The following is a 20,591-nucleotide window of genomic DNA, read 5'->3' on the forward strand; positions in this document are numbered from 1 at the left end:
TTTCAACTCCCCCTCCCATTCCTCAGACGACATGTCCATCCTGGGCCTCCTGCAGTGCCACAACGATGCCACCCGAAGGTTGCAGGAACAGCAACTCATATTCCGCTTGGGAACCCTGCAGCCCAATCACTTTGGGCTCTAGCTCACTCATGGTTCCTTGTTTGTTTAGCAGCACTTGTTGCTTCAGTTTCTGCCTCTCTGGAGCCTTTTCCAAGGTGTGAGGAGTTTTCCCCAGGCTGGCAGAACTGGATCTACAACTTACAGGTCACTCCAGGATTCCGAATCTCCGTCACTCATGCAATTACACATCGACACTTCAGGTTCAGAAACACCCCTGAGTGAGCTGCTTGTCTCCACATCATCCACCAGATTCCTGGCCTCAAGCAACTCCTATCCCTCTGTGGACTGTATTCTGAGTCTGCCCTTGCTCCTTCCACAAACCCCTTCCCCCCAGCAATTGGTTTGACAGCATTGGTGTTGAAATCTGTGTCCAGTTGCTTAACGATTCAATGGACCTCAGTTTACCACACATCCTGGATCTTATTCTCACCCCTACATTTCCACTTCGCAGGAATACCTTTGTGCCAATTGGAAGGTCAGTCCACCTCATGATTGGATACTTTCTTTCTTCTCAGTGATTCCCTCTTAGTCTCTTGGATGTCATCTCCACACATGGGTGTGATGTTTGATTATCCAGTCATTGACCTGGCCATCCCCAATCAGTGGTTGTGGTGAGCACAATCTGATGGTCCACAGAATAGATTGAGTCGTGTCCAAAGAAGAGATGACATGGTAGATATCAATTGAATGACTGTAGGATATTAGAAACATAAACAAACTCCAGAACGTATTCAGGCTATTTTGCTTCCATTGTTTAGGACTCCTTCATCAACTGACACTAACTTGGTGGATGTTGGGCTTTCCAGTAGTGGTGAAGTCTTCTGATGTCCTTGTCCATCAGCTGAAGCTGCCTGAGGTCCTTTTTCAAAATAGATAGCAAAGGTGAAACCACATCTGGCTCTACTTATCCAGACGTGCTTTGGATTTCACTCATAAGTACAATGGTAACACTCCACAGAATTTTAGTCCAAACGTCATAAAGAATTGATCAAGAATGCGGTCTTTGACTTGGGGTATAGGCATGGTGTCTAACACAGCCTGCTTCGGCCAGGCAGGGAGAGTTTGTTGGAGCCATCATGGGGGAATGCCTGGATGAGGAAAGAGACAAGAATCAGCGTCAACTCTCCAGCAAAACTTTCACAGTGAAACTGGTGAGTAATGGTGCCACCCGCTCTGTGTTAATTAGGCATGATGCTTCCATCTTGCCAAATGTCACACTTACTGTGGAGCAAATCCCTATCACTGTGTACAACACTGGCCTATCCCTGAAGGAACTATTAACCCCTAGTGTTTCACTTAGGTTTACATCACTGTGTGGACTGACAGACAGCTCCCTGATGTTAACTACTTTTCCCAAGTCTTGGAATGAAATCTTTCCCCATGATCCTAATGATGCAAACCCTTGCTTTGAATAAAAAGAACTGAGATATGTTACTACTGGGTCTTCTCAAGTCCTATCTGGTCATTTCCATCCTTCACATCCACTGCTCAGCGGTCTTTCAGTATCCTGTCTTCTGACCAATCAGAAGGACAGGTGTGGGAAGACAATGTGACTGAGCAACTTCACCAGCTTGAGGTGCACAGAATCCAGATCCTCTACTTCCGCTTGCACTCAGAAAATCTGTGCTATCACTGTGTCAGGCTACAGCTTTCCCCAAAACAAAATCCTTGTTAGTACCTCAAAGATCCACTGTAGACTTCTTTGCACATCAGTACCTCTTCCCATTCTGCTGTGATCACTGCGCTTCTTCAATTTAATTGAATGCCTTGACTTTGAGAGTCTCATTACTGGTTTGAAATTCCTCCATGGCCTTTTCTTCAGTACCACTGTAATCTCCTCCAGCTCCAAAGTGCCCTCAAATATCTACACCTACTTATGTGTGATCATTTAAGAATGAAGCAATTTTAATTGCCCCACTATTAGGCTTAGAGTCACTGCTGCCTGATCCTGTGCTCTGAAATTCCCTCCCTCGACCTCTCCATCTTCTTCCACTAAGATGTAACTTGAAATCTATATTCTTGACCAAGCACTTGGAAACCTGCCTAAATAGCTCTTTTGTGGCTTACTGTGTTATTTTCTTTTATAATGCTCGCATGAAGAGTCTTAAGATATTTATATTGAGAGGGTATATTATAAAAATAAGTTGTTGTTTATACTGATAAATCTACTGAGCATCTCCTTTCAGGACAACGTATCTTTCCCGAGTATGGTATCTAGAGCTGCGTTTTAATACTGAAGAAGTTCAGTTCACACATCCCTGATATTTCAATGATCCAGGCTTTATTTAACCACTATTATTTCCAGTTTTTCAGCATCTTGAAAATGCCCTGTTCGATCCCCATTGTCTGGATGATCTGTCATATACATTCTCAAACTAACACAGCTTGAACCCTACACCTGTCTGGAATTAGCTCTCAACAGGTTTCAGTGAAAATGAAACTCCCAGCATCAAAATGAAATTGTTGGAAAGAAGGACCCTTTGACTTAAATGTGGTGTGGTGTGTAATCAGAGGGGAAATTTCTCTCACGGGAGATGAAGATGTAAACGTTACAGAGATAGCAACATGAAACAATGATATCTGTCCTGGTGATCCTTGTCACAGTGCAGCAGTCATTGTAGGGGAGATATTCACATGTGATTTGGTGAGAAGGGAAGCCGGGAGTCAGGCATGGAGTGGCTCACCCTTGTCTCCAAGCTGCCTATTGTTGAAACATGGTAGTGTGTAGGTGGTTATAATGGTTTACTAATGTAGGATAACAGAATCATGACTCCTGCAGGAATGCCAGGCATTCTCCAATATAATACTCTAATGGTCTGGAGCATTCTCATTTGAGAAGTGGCATTAGTAGTGTATGTGCTTACAATCCTTCGTTCCTTGCATCAGTCCAAAGGGAACTATCCCAGAGAAGCTAAGTGCCCAGACTTCCTGATTCTGTGCTTCTGATTCTATACTAGTGTGCAGGTCTCAGTAGCAGCAGCACACAGTGACCTGAGTGGTACAGCTGGTGTGGACTTGTTGGGCCGAATGGCCTGTTCCACTGTGGGGATTCTGTGATTGTAGCCAGGAAGGATCCTGAGCTGGAGTATTGAGGACCACAGTGAGCTTGGTGGCCACTGGCATCGCCTCCCTTCTCAGCTATGCAGCTGCAGGATTCCATTGGAGGATGTGGCTCTGCTCATTGATCACGTTCTTGGTAAAGTGTAGCCACCGCAGTGTAGCCTGAGAGGAACGTAACAGAAGAGCTCCCTGGAGGTCCTTGATGGATACAGCCTTTTGAGAATCTTGCTCCTTTGTACCGTGAACACAGCATTCCATCTTCACACCATTTCCCGGTCAGTCTGCGATCCTACAGGAACTACAACCATTGCCTCTGTTACTGAGATAATACAGTGTGGAGCTCCACACTGTGTTATCTCTGACTCCAGCATCGGCAGTTCTTACTGCCTCTGTTCCAGAGATAAGTATTGTTTTCTTGACGGGCTATCAACTTCTCTGACCTCCATGCCAAGATTCAGCATCATTCGTAATTAATTCAAAAAGCCGATAAACTGTTCCATTACCACAGCACTTCCACTAACCTTGGACCTGCAGAAGAAAGTCAAACAGTTACTTTCTCCTGCTGATATTTTAAAAAAGCACAGATTTGGGTGGAAGGGGGATGAGGAGATCCTGCAATGAGCTAAACATACAGCTGTGTGATAACTCGACGTGCAAGGTGCAGACAGGCTGGTTTTCAAATCAATGTTAGACTGGGACTGATGTTGCTATATGCTCACACTGTATACTTCTCTGTGTATGTGAGTGCATGCCCAGTGTGTCTGAACCACAGCCCTTCCCAATGTGGCAATCTGTGCAAAGCTCCCTCTGTTCAAAATCAACACAGAGGTACCTCCCCATCTCAGGCCATTTCTGTTAAATACTTTTCCCCTCTCGCATGGAACTGAGCAGGGCTGTGAGACTGGTATTTGTGACCAGAATATATTTGTGACAGCTTGGCAATCGCAGGAGATTTCAGTGAAAGTGAAACTTCCAAAAAAGAATGGCCACTTGTTAAAACAAAGGTTCAGCCACAGTGGATCCCAAATAAATAGTTGATCTCTCACTCTGAAAATTTCTGAAGTCATAATCAAACTCGAAATGCCACCTACATTCGTCTCTCCACAGATTCTGCCAGACCTGCTGAGTTTCTCCAACATTCTCTGTGTTTGTTTCAGATTTCCAGCATACACAGTATTTTGCCTTAATTTAAAATAATCCATCTTTTCAGTAAAGGAGTCAAAGCTAACCTCATTAAATTATTTTAAAGGATGATTTTTGAAACTCAGGAATTTGAGTCTATCCTCACGGTTCCTCCCACACTGCGAAAAACTAGTCTTTCCTTTCATTGCACTTTAATTCCCTGTTTCAAACTTGCAGCATGTGAGTTTCTGTTTCAGGATCGTAAACAGTCAGTTCTGTGGATGACGGGAGCAATTCCATCAGCACGGTCTGAATCCAAACAAGGAGCTAATGAACTGTAAGATTGAAAAGTAGGGAACAGAAGATTGATTTAAACTGGAAAGGAAAGAGGACAGGACAATAGATCTATCAAAAGTAGTACGTAGACAACTAATAAACAAGGGAGGTAAAATATAAATACAATTTATTGAGCATAAAGCATGCAGCGGATGAGGGAGTAAGTGAGGAAAATTGAATAGTAGCAGGCAGTGAAATGAATAAAGGAATAGAATTACTATTTAGAATCATAGAGTTATACAGTGCAGAAAAGGTGCTTCAGCCCATCGAGTCTGCAACAAAAACAACTTCCACTAAAATCGTGTTAATCACAATTTCCTGCACTTGTCCCATATCCTTGAAAGTTATGATAATTGAAGTACTCATCCAAATATATTTTTAAATTTTGTAAAGTTTCAGACTCAAATCCCCTTTGAATCTCCTGCCCCTACCCTAAAACTATGCCCATTTGTGATTGACCCCTCAACCAAGGGGAACAGCTGCTCTCTATTCACACTGTCCATACCCCTCATAATCTTATACACCTCAATCATGTCGCCGCTCGGTCTTATCTCCCCTAGAGAAAACAATCTAAGCCTATCTAATTTCTCTTTGTAACTGAATTTCTCCATCCCAGGCAACATCCTGGTGAACCTCCTCTGTACCCCGTCTTATGTTATCACATCCTTCCTCTAGTGAGGTGACCAGAACTGTACACAATACTCCAGCTGTGACCTATCCAACGCTCTGTACAACTCTACCTTGCTCTTATACGCTATGCCATGACTTATGAAAGCAAGTGTCAACTTGGGGAACAAAAAACGCAAGAGCTTGTCATGTAAAATATAAATTAAGCAGGTAAAGTATAATAAAACAACATTCTGGATGTTTTAAAGATAGCAAGAACTGCAGATGCTGGAATCAGAGATAACATAGTATGGAGCTGGAGGACCACAGCAGGCCAGGCAGCATCAGAGGAGCAGAAAAGTTGACATTTCGGGTCGGAATCCTTCTTCAGAAATTTCACAACTCCACACTGTGTTATTTCTGAATGCTTTAATTGTGCGCAGCACCCAATCCTTGGGATGTCATTTTATGTGGAGAACCTCACCATCAGCTGATAATGCTCCAGATCTTGATAACTATAAAAGAACCTCCAATTCTTGTTATCTCTGAGTGACTAAAAACCCTACTGAGAAGCCTCTTTCAAGGATGCCAACTTGAACTAGTTGTCCTCTTCCCTCTGAAAAGACTTCAGTGGATCCTGTCCCACTGCAACCCAGTGGTGATCTCCTCCCACCTATCTACCCTACCCCTCCCACAGAACTATCCCCACTACCCCCTACCTGCATCCACCTATCACCATCCCACCCACTTTCCTCCAGCCCCACCCCTCCTCCCTCTATGTATTTCTGAGCTCCCTTCTCCCTTCCCTGTCCTGATGAAGGGTCCCGACCTGAAATGTCGAATTTCCTGCCCCACTGATGCTGCCTGACCTGCTATGTTCCTCCAGCTCCATACTGAATACAGACTCTGACTCCAGTGTGTGCAGTTCTTGCTATCTCTGAGGCTCTACATTAACATTGTCAATAACATAAGACATCAGAGCATAAAGGCAAAGTATATGTTTTTTCAACACTATGTTTTACTTGTTTAACATTTCTGATCTCACTGAGTTTACTTTATCCTTTTGTGTATCATTATTATTAGTTCGGTCTTGCTTTGTCAGAGAGATTTTCTTTTACATTTAGTCTTTTGTGGAATGTCAGCATTTGCTGTCCGTACCTAATTGACTTTGAACTGAGTGGTTTGTTCATAGGTGGATAAGAGTCAACCAGTGGTTCTGTACATCAGTGCCAATCAGAGTCCTGCCATTAACTGTATACTTTTCCTTAACATTTGATCTCCCAAAGGGCAACAACTCACACTTACCCGGATTAAACTCCAACTTTCATTTCTCTGCCTATATCGGCAACTGATCTATATTCCACTGTATCACTTGACAAACTCCAACACTATCCACAACTCCACTAAACTTTGTATCACCTGCAAACTTACTGACCCACCCAACTACATTTGCATCCAAGTCATTTAAATATATTCAAAACAACAGAGATCCCAGTATGGATGCCTATGGAACACCGCTAACCATGGACATCCCAGCCCGAAAAATTCTTTTCCATCACTACTCTCTGCCTCCAATGGGCAAGCAAATTCTGAATTCACGGGGCCAGCTCACCATGGATCCCATGCATCTTAATTTTCTGGATAAGCCTACCACTAGGGACCTTGTCGCAAGTCTTACTAAAATCTATGTAGACAATATCCACTGCTCTACCCCTATCGATCACTTTTTTGCCTCCTCGAAATATTCAGTCAAGTTAGTAAGACACCACCTGCCCTGCACAAAACCATGATAACTGTCCCTAATTAGGTCATACTTTTCCAAATGCATGTAAATGCTATATGCGAGAATTCTGTCTAATAGCTTCCCAACCACTGATGTGAGACTCATCGGGATATAATTTCCTGTATTATCCTTATTGCCTTTCTTAAACAGACGATAACATTGGCTACTTGCCAATCCTCAGGACCTCTCCAGTGGCCAAAGAGGACATAAAGATCTTGATCAAGGCCCCAGCAATCTCCTCTCTTGCCTCTCTCAACAACCTGGAGTAGATATCATCCGGCTCTGGGGACTTATCCAACTTAATTCTCTTCAAGAGACCCAACACCACTTCTTTCTTGATCTCAAAATGCCCAAGCATATTAGCATGCTCCACACAAATCTCACTATCCTCCACATCCTTCTGCTGAGTGAATACTGATGCAAAGTACTGATTTAGGATCTCACCCACATCCTCTGCCTCCAAGAACAAGTTCTCTCCTTTATATCCTTGAGTGGTCCTACCTTCTCCCTAGTTATCCACTTGTTTTTAGTATATGTATAGAATTTCTTTGGATTGTCTTTAACCCTAGTTGCCAAGGTCATTCCAAGGTCTTGCTCTCCTAATTCTCTGCTTGAGTTCTTTCCTGCTTTCTTTACATTCCTCAGGGGCCCTGTCCAATGTTTGCTCCCTATACCTTATATATGCTTCTTTTTTTTCCTTTTGACTTAATTCACAACCTCCCTCATTATCCAAGGGTCCCTTACCTTGCCATCCTTGCCCTTTCTCCTTACTGTAACATGCCGGTCCTGAACTCTCATCAGTAGGGCTTTAAATAATTCCCACATTTGAAATGTGGACTTGCTTGATGACAGCTCCTCTCAATTAACACTCCCTAACTCTTGCCTCAAACTGATGTTATTTGCCCTCCCTCAGTTTAGTACCTTGCCACTTATCCTTATTCATAGCTATCTTAGAACTTAAGGAGTTGTGATCACTGTTTCCAAAATGCTTTCCCACTGAAAGGTCAGTCACCTGGCCAGGATCATTAGCCAATACAAGATCCAGTATGGGCCGTCCTCTACTTCGACAAACAACATACTGTTTCAAGAAACCCTCTCCGATGCATTTAACGAATTTTGCCCTGTCTATGCCTCTTGCTCTAAGGGAGTCCCAGTCAATATTTGGGAAGTTAAAGTCACCCACTATGACAACTCTGAGATAGCAAGAACTGCTGATGTTGGACTCAGAGATAACACAGTGTGGAGCTGGTGGAACACAGCAGGCCAGGCAGCATCAGAGGAGCAGAAAAGTTGATGTTTCGGGTCGGGACCCTTCTTCAGAAATGGGACGTTCCCCAGCCCCACTCCTCCTCTCTCTATTTATTTCAGACACCCCTTCCTCCTCCCTCATTTCTGAAGAAGGATCTCGACCCGAAATATCAGCTTTCCTGCTTCTCTGATGCTGCCTGGCCTGCTATGTTCCTTCAGCTCCACGCTGTGTTTTCACAATGACAACTCTGTTTTTATTGCATATTTCCATAATCTACCTGTTTGTTCCTCAATGTCTCAGTGTCTATTGGGGGACTATAGTATAATCCTATCAGAGTGATTGCACCCATCTGATTTTTGAGCTCTGAAGGAAATTAATCGGATAATACATGGGGCTGAATTTTACCAGAAGTTGTCTAGGTATCAATTTCAGAGAGTTTCATGGAGAGTTTATCTCTGTGAACCCAAGCAGGTTACTTCATACCATCATCCACAATTCGCTTCATTAACGCTGCATCACTCCTCCATCATACACCCCTCCCCACCCCGGGCATCTGATGTTCTCTTTTGCCAGAGGACACTACTAGGATGTCATGGGATTCCTGGCATCAATGCCATGGGTAAAGCCCAGCTGTACACCAGGTCAAGAGCAGTCAGTCTTCAGTTGGCCTTCACAGTGCAAATACAGTGGGAGGGGAACCGAAAAGAAATGATTCTCAGGGCATAAAGGTGACATTTCAGTGAAATTACATATTCATAACTGAATTGCTGTTAAGAACTAAACTACTAGGCTTCCCATTCTTAGCCACAATTCAGCCTCTTCTTTCCCACAATACCTATTGAAGCCTACCATTGTCTCTTGGTTCAATGTGGGAGTGTGCAATCAATGAGTGAGCACTGCACCCAATTCACATCTATTGGAGCTGGCTGTCAATGAGTCCTTTTAGAGCTGATGTAATTCAAAGCTGCAGCACCACATCATGCCGAAGATGATGTTACTCTCTCAATGTCCTTATCTTCCTCCTTGGAAGATTGCTGTCAGTCTTCCAGTTTTTGAGCATCCATCACATCCCCTCTCTGCCTGTTCCAGTTATGCAGAGCACAACAAGCTAGGAATGTTCACTAATTACTGCCTGGTGGGGACTCTGAGGTCAAACCCCCAGACCAATCCAGTCATTGGAATCTTATCTTCAACAGGTTTATTGTCTGTTCCTGTTGGCCCTCATTGAAGAATGGTCTGCATTTTAACTATGTTTACCTCAGTCAGGGTATTGAGTATTGGGGTCATCAACCATGCTTGTCGGGTGCAGCCACTGCCTCCCAGTCACCATCCTTGTGAGGTAGCCATCCTGTGACAGTTTCATACAATGTGACATGGAGAATTCCAAGAATATGGACCATGGAATGTCTCAATAGGCACCTTTGACACAGGAACTTGACTCTGATGAATGCACCACAAGCCAGATTGTGCATGTACAGCTGGAGATTATAAGTGCTAGATGATAATTGATACTTTGTTCTCCCCATCCCCATATCACACAAGATAAGCATTTTTGCATAAAGCAACATGTTGGTAACCAGGTGCAGTTCAAGATGAGAGGGCATCAATTCTGTGTCTTCCATGCGGTCTTTGGGAACTTGGATCATCTTTATGCACTGTGGTCTGCAGATGCTACTTCTAAGATCCCCTGTGATTACTTCTGCTGAACAGAGATGACCTTCTTCAATAACACAACCCATGGTGAAGATCACTTGTGACCAGGATTTGTATCCCATAGAGTTATACACTGTATGTATTTCAGATGCACAGTGCTGTTATTACAGATAGCTAGTGTCAGTGAACCTCTCTCCCATGGTAACCCAATTCCCTCATTATGTGCTGAGTATCTCACTTTCACAATTACTGTTCTCCAACACACTGTCTCCATTCCACACAATTAACTTCCCCAACTTCCCCACCACAGCAGTGGCCCCTTGACTTTCATTTAGCTGGCACCCAGGAATGGCTATAGCCTATCCCCCTGACCAACTGAATGGACAGCCTGACTGATGACTGTCCAGACCCTTGGCTGATCTGTGTGCAGCTCCCTGATTGATTTACCACATCTGCCTGGACTTGTTGCACTGTGCATGCAGGACTGACAGAGGCCCACTCTCCAGACTGTAATGATATGGACCACCTGACCCTGATCAACCCAAGTGACCAATTGGCCATGTTCATGTCCCTGGGCTACTATCAGACAATGTCCTTGAATGACTGTGCCAGGACACCCTGACTCAAGGTTGTCTCAGTTTGGCCTGACAGAGGATGTTCCCCTGAGACTTAGAGACAAGGCCATTTAGTTGATGCACAATCAGTGCACTTTACTGCATAGGTTACTGGCACATGTCGCAGGTATAATATCGACGTTGCACAATGCCGTACAATGAGATATCCATCCCCTGGACTAAACACTGTTAAAGCTGCCTGCCTTTGTTTAAACTCATCAGTAAGACAAGACTGTTAGACTTTAAGCTCTGTTTGAAACATTAAGCCGTAATATCCCTATGGTGTGGAAAGAATTCATTCGGCCCATCGAGTCCTCACCAATCCACCCCCATACCCCATCCCTGTGACTGCACATTTACCATGGCTAACCCACCCAGCCTGCACATCCCTGGACACTATGGACAATTTAGCATGGCCAATCCGCCTAACCTGCGCGTTTGGATGTGGCAGGAAATTGCAGCCTGCAGTGGAAACCCACGCAGACACGGGGAGAATGTGCAAACTCCCCACAGAAAATTACCTGGCACTGTGAGGCAGCAGCGCTATATACTGTGCCACCGTCAGGGCAAAGCACAACAAAAGCAAGGTAAGACAAGGTTTGTTGGAGATGCAATTAGCATCCAAGCAGGCACAAAGTGAGAGAGCACTGAGAGGGCAAGTGAAGAGTTCTGAAGAGCATCCTGGACCCCTCCATGAGCTGGCTGCCTGTTCCTGCACACAGTGTCCTGACAGCAGCAGCATTGCAATGAAAGGTGTCGCTGTGCTCGATGCTGCAGCATTGGGGATTAGAGGTGTGCCATGAGGGTTCAGTGATGTTAGTATGTGTTCAATGCCAAAGATCAGGGATGGGGGTGCAGATTGCCATTGCCTGTAGAGTGCCCTGAGATGTCAGTAATTGATGGAAGTCCAGAGGAGCAAGCAGTGACCTGGAGTCACCTAGTAACTGCTCAGACTCCCATTTCGGGAATTGCCGGGGCAGGGTGGGGTGGTGGGGTGTTCGTGGGATAAACTCCATATGAATGATTTGGGATTAGTGAAAATAGCACGCTAACACATTCAAATTAATGTTAATAAATCTGACATTGCTCACCAGTGAGACATCTCACAGTTCAAAACCTGATTAAAGAATCAGGCTAGAGATACTAGGAACTGCAGATGCTGGAGAATCTGAGACAACAAGGCGTAGAGCTGGATGAACACAGCAGGCCAAGCAGCATCAGAGGAGCAGGAAGGTTGATGTTTCGGGCCTAGACCCTTCTTCAGAAATGGGGGAGGGGAAGGCGGTTCTGAAATAAATAGGGAGAGAGGGGGAGGCGGATAGAAGATGGATAGAGGAGAAGATAGGTGGAGAGGAGACAGACAGGTCAAAGAGGCGGGGATGGAGCCAGTAAAGGTGAGTGTAAGTGGGGAGTTAGGGTGGAGATAGGTCAGTCCAGGGAGGATCGACAGGTCAAGGGGGCGGGATGAGGTTAGTAGGTAGGAGATGGGGGTGGGGCTTGAGGTGGGAGGAGAGGATAGGTGAGAGGAAGAACAGGTTAGGGAGGCGGGGACAAGCTGGGCTGGTTTTGGGATGCGGTAGCAGGAGGGGAGATTTTGAAGCTTGTGAAATCCACATTGATACCATTGGGCTGCAGGGTTCCCAAGCGGAATATGAGTTGCTGTTCCTGCAACCTTCGGGTGGCATCGTTGTGGCACTGCAGGAGGCCCAGGATGGACATGTCGTCTGAGGAATGGGAGGGGGAGTTGAAATGGTTCGCGACTGGGAGGTGCAGTTGGTTAGTGTGAACCGAGCGTAAGTGTTCTGGAAAGCGGTCCCCAAGCCTCCGCTTGTTTTCCCCGATGTAGAGGAGGCCACAACGGGAACAGCGGATGCAGTATACCACATTAGCAGATGTGCAGGTGAACATCTGCTTGATGTGGCAAGTCTTCTTGGGGCCTGGGATGGGGGTGAGGGAGGAGGGATGGGGGCAGGTGTAGTACTTCCTGCGGTTGCAGGGAAAAGTGCCGGGTGTGGTGGGGCTGGAGGGGAGTGTGGAGCGGACAAGGGAGTCACAGAGAGAGTGGTCCCTCCGGAAAGCAGATAAGGGTGGGCAGGGAAAATGTCTTTGGTGGTGGGGTCGGATTGCAGATGGCGGAAGTGTCGGAGGATGATGCGTTGGATCCGGAGGTTGGTGGGGTGGTACGTGAGACGAAGGGTATTCTTTTTTGGTTGTTATTGCGGGGACGGGGTGTGAGGGATGAGTTGTGGGAAATGCGGGAGACATGGTTGAGGGCGTTCTCGACCACTGAGGGGGGGAAGTTGCGGTCCTTGAAAAATGAGGACACCTGAGATGTACGGGAGTGGAATGCCTCATCCTGGGAGCAGAAGCGGCAGAGGCAAAGGAATTGGGAATAGGGGATGGCATTTTTGCAGGAAGGTGGGTGGGAGGAGGTGTATTCTAGGTAGCTGTGGGAGTCGGTGAGCTTGAAATGGATATCGGTTTCTAGGTGGTTGCCAGAGATGGTGACAGAGAGGTCCAGGAAGGAGAGAGCGGTATTAGAGATGGTCCAGGTGAACTTCAGGTTGGGGTAGAAGGTGTTGGTGAAGTGGATGAACTGTTCGAGCTCCTCGTGGAAGCACAAGGCGGCGCCAATACAGTCATCAATGTAGCGGAGAAAGAGGTGGGGTGTAGGGCCAGTGTAGGTACAGAAGAGGGAGTGTTCCACTTAACCTACAAAGAGGCAGGCATAGCTTGGGCCCATGTGGGTACCCATGGCCACCCCCTTTGTCTGTAGGAAGTGGGAGGAATTGAAAGAGAAGTTGTTGAGGGTGAGGACGAGTTCGGCTAAGCAGATGAGGGTGTTAGTGGAGGGGTACTGGTCGGGCCTGTGGGATAGGAAGAAGCGAAGGGCCTTTAGGCCATCTGTTTGGGGAATGCAGGTGTATAGGGACTGGACGTCCATGGTAAAGATGAGGTGTTGGGGACCGGGGAATTGGAAGTTCTGAAGGAGGTGGAGGGCGTGGGTGGTGTCACGGACATAGGTCGGGAGTTCCTGGACCAAGGGGGAGAAAATGGAGTCAAGATAGGTGGAGATAAGTTCGGTGGGGCAGGAGCAGACGGAGACAATGGGTCAACCAGGGCAGTCAGGTTTGTGGATTTTGGGAAGGAGATAGAAGCGGGCGGTGCGGGGTTGGGGAACGATGAGGTTGGAGGTTGTGGGTGGGAGGCCACCTGAGGTGATGAGGTTGTGGATGGTTTGGGAGATGATGGTTTCGTGCTCGGGGGTGGGGTCATGATCAAAGGGGCGGTAGGAGAAGGTGTCAGAGAGTTGGTGCCTGGCCTCGGCGATGTAGAGGTCAGTGCACCATACTACAACTGCGCCTCCCTTGTCCGCGGGTTTATGGTGATGTTGGTATTGGAGCGGAGGGAGCGGAGGGCTGCATGTTCTGCGGGGGAGAGGTTGGAGTGGGTGAGAGGGGTGGAGAGGTTGAAGCGATTGATGTCACGACGGCAGTTGAAGATGAAGAGGTCGAGGGAGGGTAGGAGGCCTTGGGGTGGTGTCCAAGAGGAGGTGGTGTGTTGGAGGTGGGAGAAGGGGTCAGTAGAGGGAGGGTTAGTCTCACAGTTGAAGAGGTAAGCACGGAGGCAGAGGCGACGGAAAAACTGCTCTAAGTCCAAACGTGACCAGTATTCGTTGATCTGTGGGTGGAGGGGGACAAAGGTGAGCCCTTTACTGAGGACTGACCGTTCGCCCTCAGTAAGGGGGAGGTCTGGGGGGATGGTGAAGACCCGGCAGGGCTGGGCGCTGCTGTCTCCTCTGGAGCTGCTGGCTGTGGAGGCGGTGGGCGGAGCGAAGCGACGTCGGCGTCAGTGGTGGGCCATGCGGCGTTGGCTGTGGGTGGAGTTACGTTGGTGGTGGTGGGCGGAGCGGAGTAGGCGGCAGCAGCAGAGGTGACGGTAAGTGCATCTTCAGTGTCTGTGGTGTTGGCCTCAGAAATGGAGGCGGTGGCATCAGCAGCGATGGCGTTCGCCATCCCGGAACTGGTGTACCCGGCGGCGGCAGATGTGACGTCATCTGTGGGTGCTCCAACAGTGGCCACATGGCCAATGGCGGTGGGCATATTGTGGGGAAGGTCCCTGGGTAGGGTTGGGGATTTGGGAGGTGGAGGAAGCCCATTTTGGATGGTAGGCACCAGTAAGTTTACTGTACTTAAGGTTTTTAGTGTCCAATAAAGCTGTGTAGAATTGTGAGTTCAGGTTGTGCATCCTACGAAGAATAAAAAATAGGAGAGGTCCTTTGCAGGTCTGGGAGAGGGAGGCTGTGAGCTGGGGTAGGCTTGATTGTCGTGCCAGGAGATGCCGGCGCATTGCTGCGAGTGTGTGTTTCAGGAGTCGCAGGGAGAAACGCTTCTGAAGGATCTCAATGGTCTGAATGTAGACATTGTCATGGTTGGGGCCAAATTGGGAAAGCGTGAATGTGGACTGTAGTCCATTGGAGATGATCTGGTTCTGTAGGCAGGTACTAAGAAAGGTGATGTGGCTGTAGTACCTGGTTTGCTTCAGGACATGGTCGAGCAGTTTTAAGGCCGAAGAGATTACAAGAGAGTTGCAGTGGGAGAGAGATCCCATGAGGTTTGTCCGGAGGGAGGATGGTAACTTCTTCAGGGTAGGCATCCTTAGAAGAGGCTTCGCAGTGGGGTTAAAATTGTATCAGAGATAGTAGGAACTGCAGATGCTGGAGAATCTGAGATAACAAGGTGTAGAGCTGGATGAACACAGCAGGCCAAGCAGCATCAGGGGACCAGGAAGACTGACGTTTCGGGCCTAGACCCTTCTTCAGAAATGGGGGAGGGGAAGGCAGTTCTGAAATAAATAGGGAGAGAGGGGGAGGCAGATAGAAGATGGGTAGAGGAGAAGATAGGTGGAGAGGAGACAGACAGGTCAAAGAGGCGGGGATGGAGCCAGTAAAGGTGAGTGTAGGTGGGGAGGTAGGGAGGAGATAGGTCAGTCCAGGGAGGACCGACAGGTCAAGGGGGCAGGATGAGGTTAGTAAGTAGGAGATGGGGGTGGGGCTTGAGGTGGGAGGAGGGGATAGGTGGGAGGAAGGACAGGTTAGGGAGGTGGGGACGAGCTGGGCTGGTTTTGGGATGCGGTAGCAGGAGGGGAGATTTTGAAGCTTGTGAAATCCACATTGATACCATTGGGCTGCAGGGTTCCCAAGCAGAATATGAGTTGCTGTTCCTGCAACCTTCGGATGGCATTGTTGTGGCACTGCAGGAGGCCCAGGATGGACGTGTCACAAACTTCAAAATCTCCCCTCCCCCTACCGCATCCCAAAACCAGCCCGGCTCGTCCCTGCCTCCCTAACCTGTTCTTCCTCCCACCTATCCCCTCCTGCCACTTCAAGCCCCACCCCCATCTCCTACCTACTAAACTTATCCCGCCCCCTTGACCTGTCTGTCCTCCCTCGACTGACCTATCCCCTCCCTACCTCCCCACCTACACTCACCTTTACTGGCTCCATCCCTGCCTCTTTGACCTGTCTGTCTCCTCTCCACCTATCTTCTCCTCTACCCATCTTCTATTCGCCTCCCCCTCTCTCCCTATTTATTTCAGAACCCCCTTCCACTCCCCCATTTCTGAAGAAGGGTCTATGCCCAAAACGTCAGCCTTCCTGCTCCTATGATGCTGCTTGGCCTGCTGTGTTCATCCAGCTCTACACCTTGTTATCTCTTATTAAAGAATCAGGCTATCATCTTGATGTCATGAATCTCATGTGTGCCAGTCTCTCCTGATTTTCCTACATTATTCAGGGACTGAGAAGATCCTGTCCCATGTCATCATCAGACTGACTTTATTATTCTAGATTTTTATTCAGTTCAATCATCACCATCTGTTATGGTGGTATTCATCGAATCCCGACAGTGTGGAAACAGGCCATTCGGAAAACAAGTCCACACTGCTCCTCTGAAGAGCATCCCACCCAGACCCAGTCCCCTACCTCTGTATTTCCCATCCAATCTAAACATCCCTGGGCGCTATGGGCAATTTAGCATGGCCAATCCACCTACCCTGCACATCTTTGGACTGTGGGAGGAAACCAGAGCACGCGGAGGAAACCCATGCAGACATGGGGAGAACATGCGAACTCCACACAGACAGTCGCCCAAGGCTGGAATTGAACCCAGATCCCCGGCGCTGTGAGGCAGCAGGGCTAATCACTGAGCCACCATGCCACCCCATGTCCCCAAAGCATTAGCCTGTGGTTCTGGATTGCTTAAAGCCAATGACATTTCAACTACACTACTACCTCTCCAAATATAAGAGTATTGAAATAGTTTTCTACAGAACAAAAATAGGATCCTTAAAACCATTTTAATCATTCTCATTCTAAGACAAAACAAATGCAATGATCATACTGTTTCCTACAGCTCTATTAGTCAGGATTGCTATCTTAATAATATAAGGGAGTAAATAAGTTCCAAATTATATTCCATGAATACGAACCTGTTTGTTAGGATTCTACCTAGCAACAAGGCAGGAAGCTCCTACACTGCAGTCTCATTCGATAGTCTATGGAAAACAGAGACTTGACCAGAGGTGTGGTGTCACACAGTTATACAGAGTGGCTTTTTCCCTCTCTCCTCACAGTGTAGATCCAACACGAAAGCAGCAGGATTCTCATGAGATCAAGGTATCAGTAACAACAAACTCCACAGAGAAACCCTCTAGTAAGGGCAAGAATGGAACAAAAACCATTAGAATATTTAACTGATATGTATTAATTTTCACTTTACCTAATTTGCCAGCCTACAGTTGAGAGAACTTGACTGAGGGTATGAAGTTACAGATCATGAAGGGGATAAGTCATTGCAGATGGAGTGTGAGAAAAGACTAGGCCATTCAATTTTTAAATGAGAAAACCAAATCAGAAAATTGCTTTATGCTGAGGGACTCAGAGCATTGGTGGAGCAAACATCTGTAGATGCATGTGTCAGAATCTCGAAAGGTTGGAGCAAAAACACAAACTAAAGTCAAAGAAAGGCAGAGGGATGTTAGGTTTTTAGCTCAAGAGATCAAATTTTGTTCACGAGGGAGATGCACATAGTCTTTAGTCAGACTCCATCTGGAACGCAGCATCTGACAGTTACCAGAATTATCTCTGGGTTTACAGGATTAAATTGTAATTTCATCATCACAGCCTATTTCCTGGTTTATATCCCATTGTCCTTCAAACGCTGATGGGCGATGTGATTATGGTGTTTATGAAGAGAAAGGGGTTTGATGGGGTAGATAGAGAGGGAGTGTTAGCCCCCAGTGAGGGAATCCAGAACAAGTGATAATAACTGAGAATTAGAGCTGGTTTGTTGAGGTGTGAGGTCAGGAAGCTGCTGATTCACTATCACCATTTTAGATGTTTACCCCATGTCGAGCGCAATGGAAAATAATAGATGGAAGATGTGAAACAGTTTTTGGACTCACCATAACCACTTTTACACAGTCACAATCCGGCTCAAAGTGTGAGAGATTTGGAACAATCTGCCTGATAAATGGTACAGACTGGAACACTTATCTGCTTAATCCTAATTCGTCACCCATATTCTCTTGCTTTGTTTTGCTTTACTCTGTACTTTTCTCATATGACAGCAAGTCCTGTACTTTCAGCCCCTATTTTCCCCAGAAGACAAAATATTTTCATGGGTATGTGAAGAGGGTAGTGGAATTGCTGTTCCGGAAAACTGGCATAGATATAATGGGTCAAATGGTCTCAGTTGTACTAGTAAACATTATGTGATGAAGCGAGGGTACAAGGAAACATCTTGGACCCTGCACAGAAACACAAACAAGAATATCAACAGTGAAATTAAACAAAGACTGTAGATGCTGGAAACCTGAAACAAAAGCAGAAATTGCTGGAGAAACTCACCAAGTCTGACAACACATGTGAACAGAAAGTAGAATTAATGTTTCAGGTCCAGTGACACTTCCTCAGTGCTGTATATGCTGAAGGGGAAATGGTATCAGTTTAAACAAGTCGTGGAGACAGTTAGACATTCAAAGTGACAGATAACACTAAGCCAGGGCAAAAGAAAAACTGATAATGGGGTCCATAATTTGGTAGAAATGAGATAGCTGTGCTGAAAGCAGACCATGTGCTGTCAAGTGTGGGTAGGGAAAGAAAATGGGAGAAGTTGCTCAAGCCCTAAAATTATTGAACTCAAAATTAATTCCTATGGCTGCAGGTCCCCAAGTGAAAAATGAAATGCTGTTTTTCCAGCTTGCACTGATCTTTGCTGGACCACTGCAGCAAGCCAGAGACAGAGATTTTGGCCAGGGAACATGGTGGTGTGTTAAGTGGCAAGTGGCTGAAGCACAGGGCCAGTTTTGCAAATAGAATATGGGTCTACTGCAAAGCAGTCACCCAGTCTACATTTTGTGTTTCCCACGATAGAGGAGGCCACATTGTGAGCAGTGAACAGAGTCAATTGAGCGAAATGCAAGTGAAGCGCTGCTTCACCTGGAAGGTACACCTGGAGCCTTGGGTAGTGAGGAGGCGGGAAGTAAATGGCTCCTCCATGGACATGGAGAGATGTTGGGAGTGGAGGAGGAGTGGACCAGATGTCCCGGAAGGAGCGATCCCTATGGAATACTGATAAGGGAGGGAAGGGGAATGTGTTGGCATCCCACTTAGATCATGGAATTGGAGGCTAATGATCCTTTGATTGTGGACGCTGTTGGAGTGGAAAGTGAGGATTAAGAAGACCATATCAGTGTTGTGGGAAGAGCAAAAGGAATACGGCAGATGTGTGGGAAATGGGTTGGACGCCGTTGAGGAATGGCATCATCTCTCATCCACGGTGATGGGGAATCCTTGACTGAGAAAAAAAGTGGACATTTTTGTATCACCCACATTACATTGGTTTTCTGTTAACTCAACAGCAACAGCAGTAGAACAGATGTGTTGGAAATAGAGAAACTGGGAGAATGGGATGAAGTCTTCACAGAAAGCAGAGTGTGTGGATGTTTAGTCCAGTTATATATGAGAGTTGTTGGTTTGTACTGGATATTGGCGCCCAGTCAATCCCCAGAAGTGGAAACAGAGATGTTGAGAAAGGGAAGACAGGAGTCTGAGATTGACTAGATGAAGGGTGAGAGGTGAGGAAATTGGAAGCAAAATTGATGAACTTCATCAATTACAGGTGAGAGGGGGAAGCAACACCAATAATATTATCGATGTACTGGAGAAAGAGTTGTGGATGGGGGCTGGAGTAGAACTGGAACAAGGAATGTTCCACATATCCCACAAAGAGACAGACATAACTGGGGTCCATGCGGGTGTCTATGGCCAACCCTTTGATCTCAAGAAAGTGAGAGCAGTTAATGGAAAATTTCCTTCTGGTTGTATTCAAATGCTTATTTCAGTGTGATAAGCACACTTATGCATCAAAATCTCACAGTCACAAAATGAATCAAATCTTGATGCTCGTCTGACTAATTTGCAAATACAGGGCAGACAGTTTAACACGAATGAAGAAGTGGAAAAGGGCAGGAATGATTGTGTCAACAACTTGAATCTCCTGCTCTTTTCCTAATATCAAACTATAAAATTAATAACTTGAAGACAATAAGGACTGCAGATGCTGGAAGCCAGAGTTAATAGATGTGAAACTGGAAAAGCACAGCAGGTCAGACAGCGTCTGAGGAGCAAACCGTTGTCAGGAAGATTTTTGGCACAAAATGTTGACTTTCCCGCTCCTCAGATGCTGTCTGACGTGCTGTGCTTTTTCAGGTTCACATCTCTTGTCATCAAAATTATTTATAATGGCTTCTCTTAATGTTGGAAATTCAAATTTATTAATTTTATTGTCAATAGATGTGAACCTGAAAAAGCACAGCAGGTCAGACAGCATCTGAGGAGCAAACCTTTGTCAGGAAGATTTTTGGCCCAAAATGTTGACTTTCCCGCTCCTCAGATCTGAGATAATTGTGGCAATTTATGTTTTTACTGCTTTTTTAATCAGCCTTTGGCTGTGAGTTAACAGAAAACCAGTGTAATGAAAGGTTC

This window comes from Rhincodon typus, chromosome 14, assembly GCF_021869965.1.
Source record: "Rhincodon typus isolate 14 chromosome 14, sRhiTyp1.1, whole genome shotgun sequence".
NCBI classification, from domain to species: Eukaryota; Metazoa; Chordata; class Chondrichthyes; order Orectolobiformes; family Rhincodontidae; genus Rhincodon; species Rhincodon typus.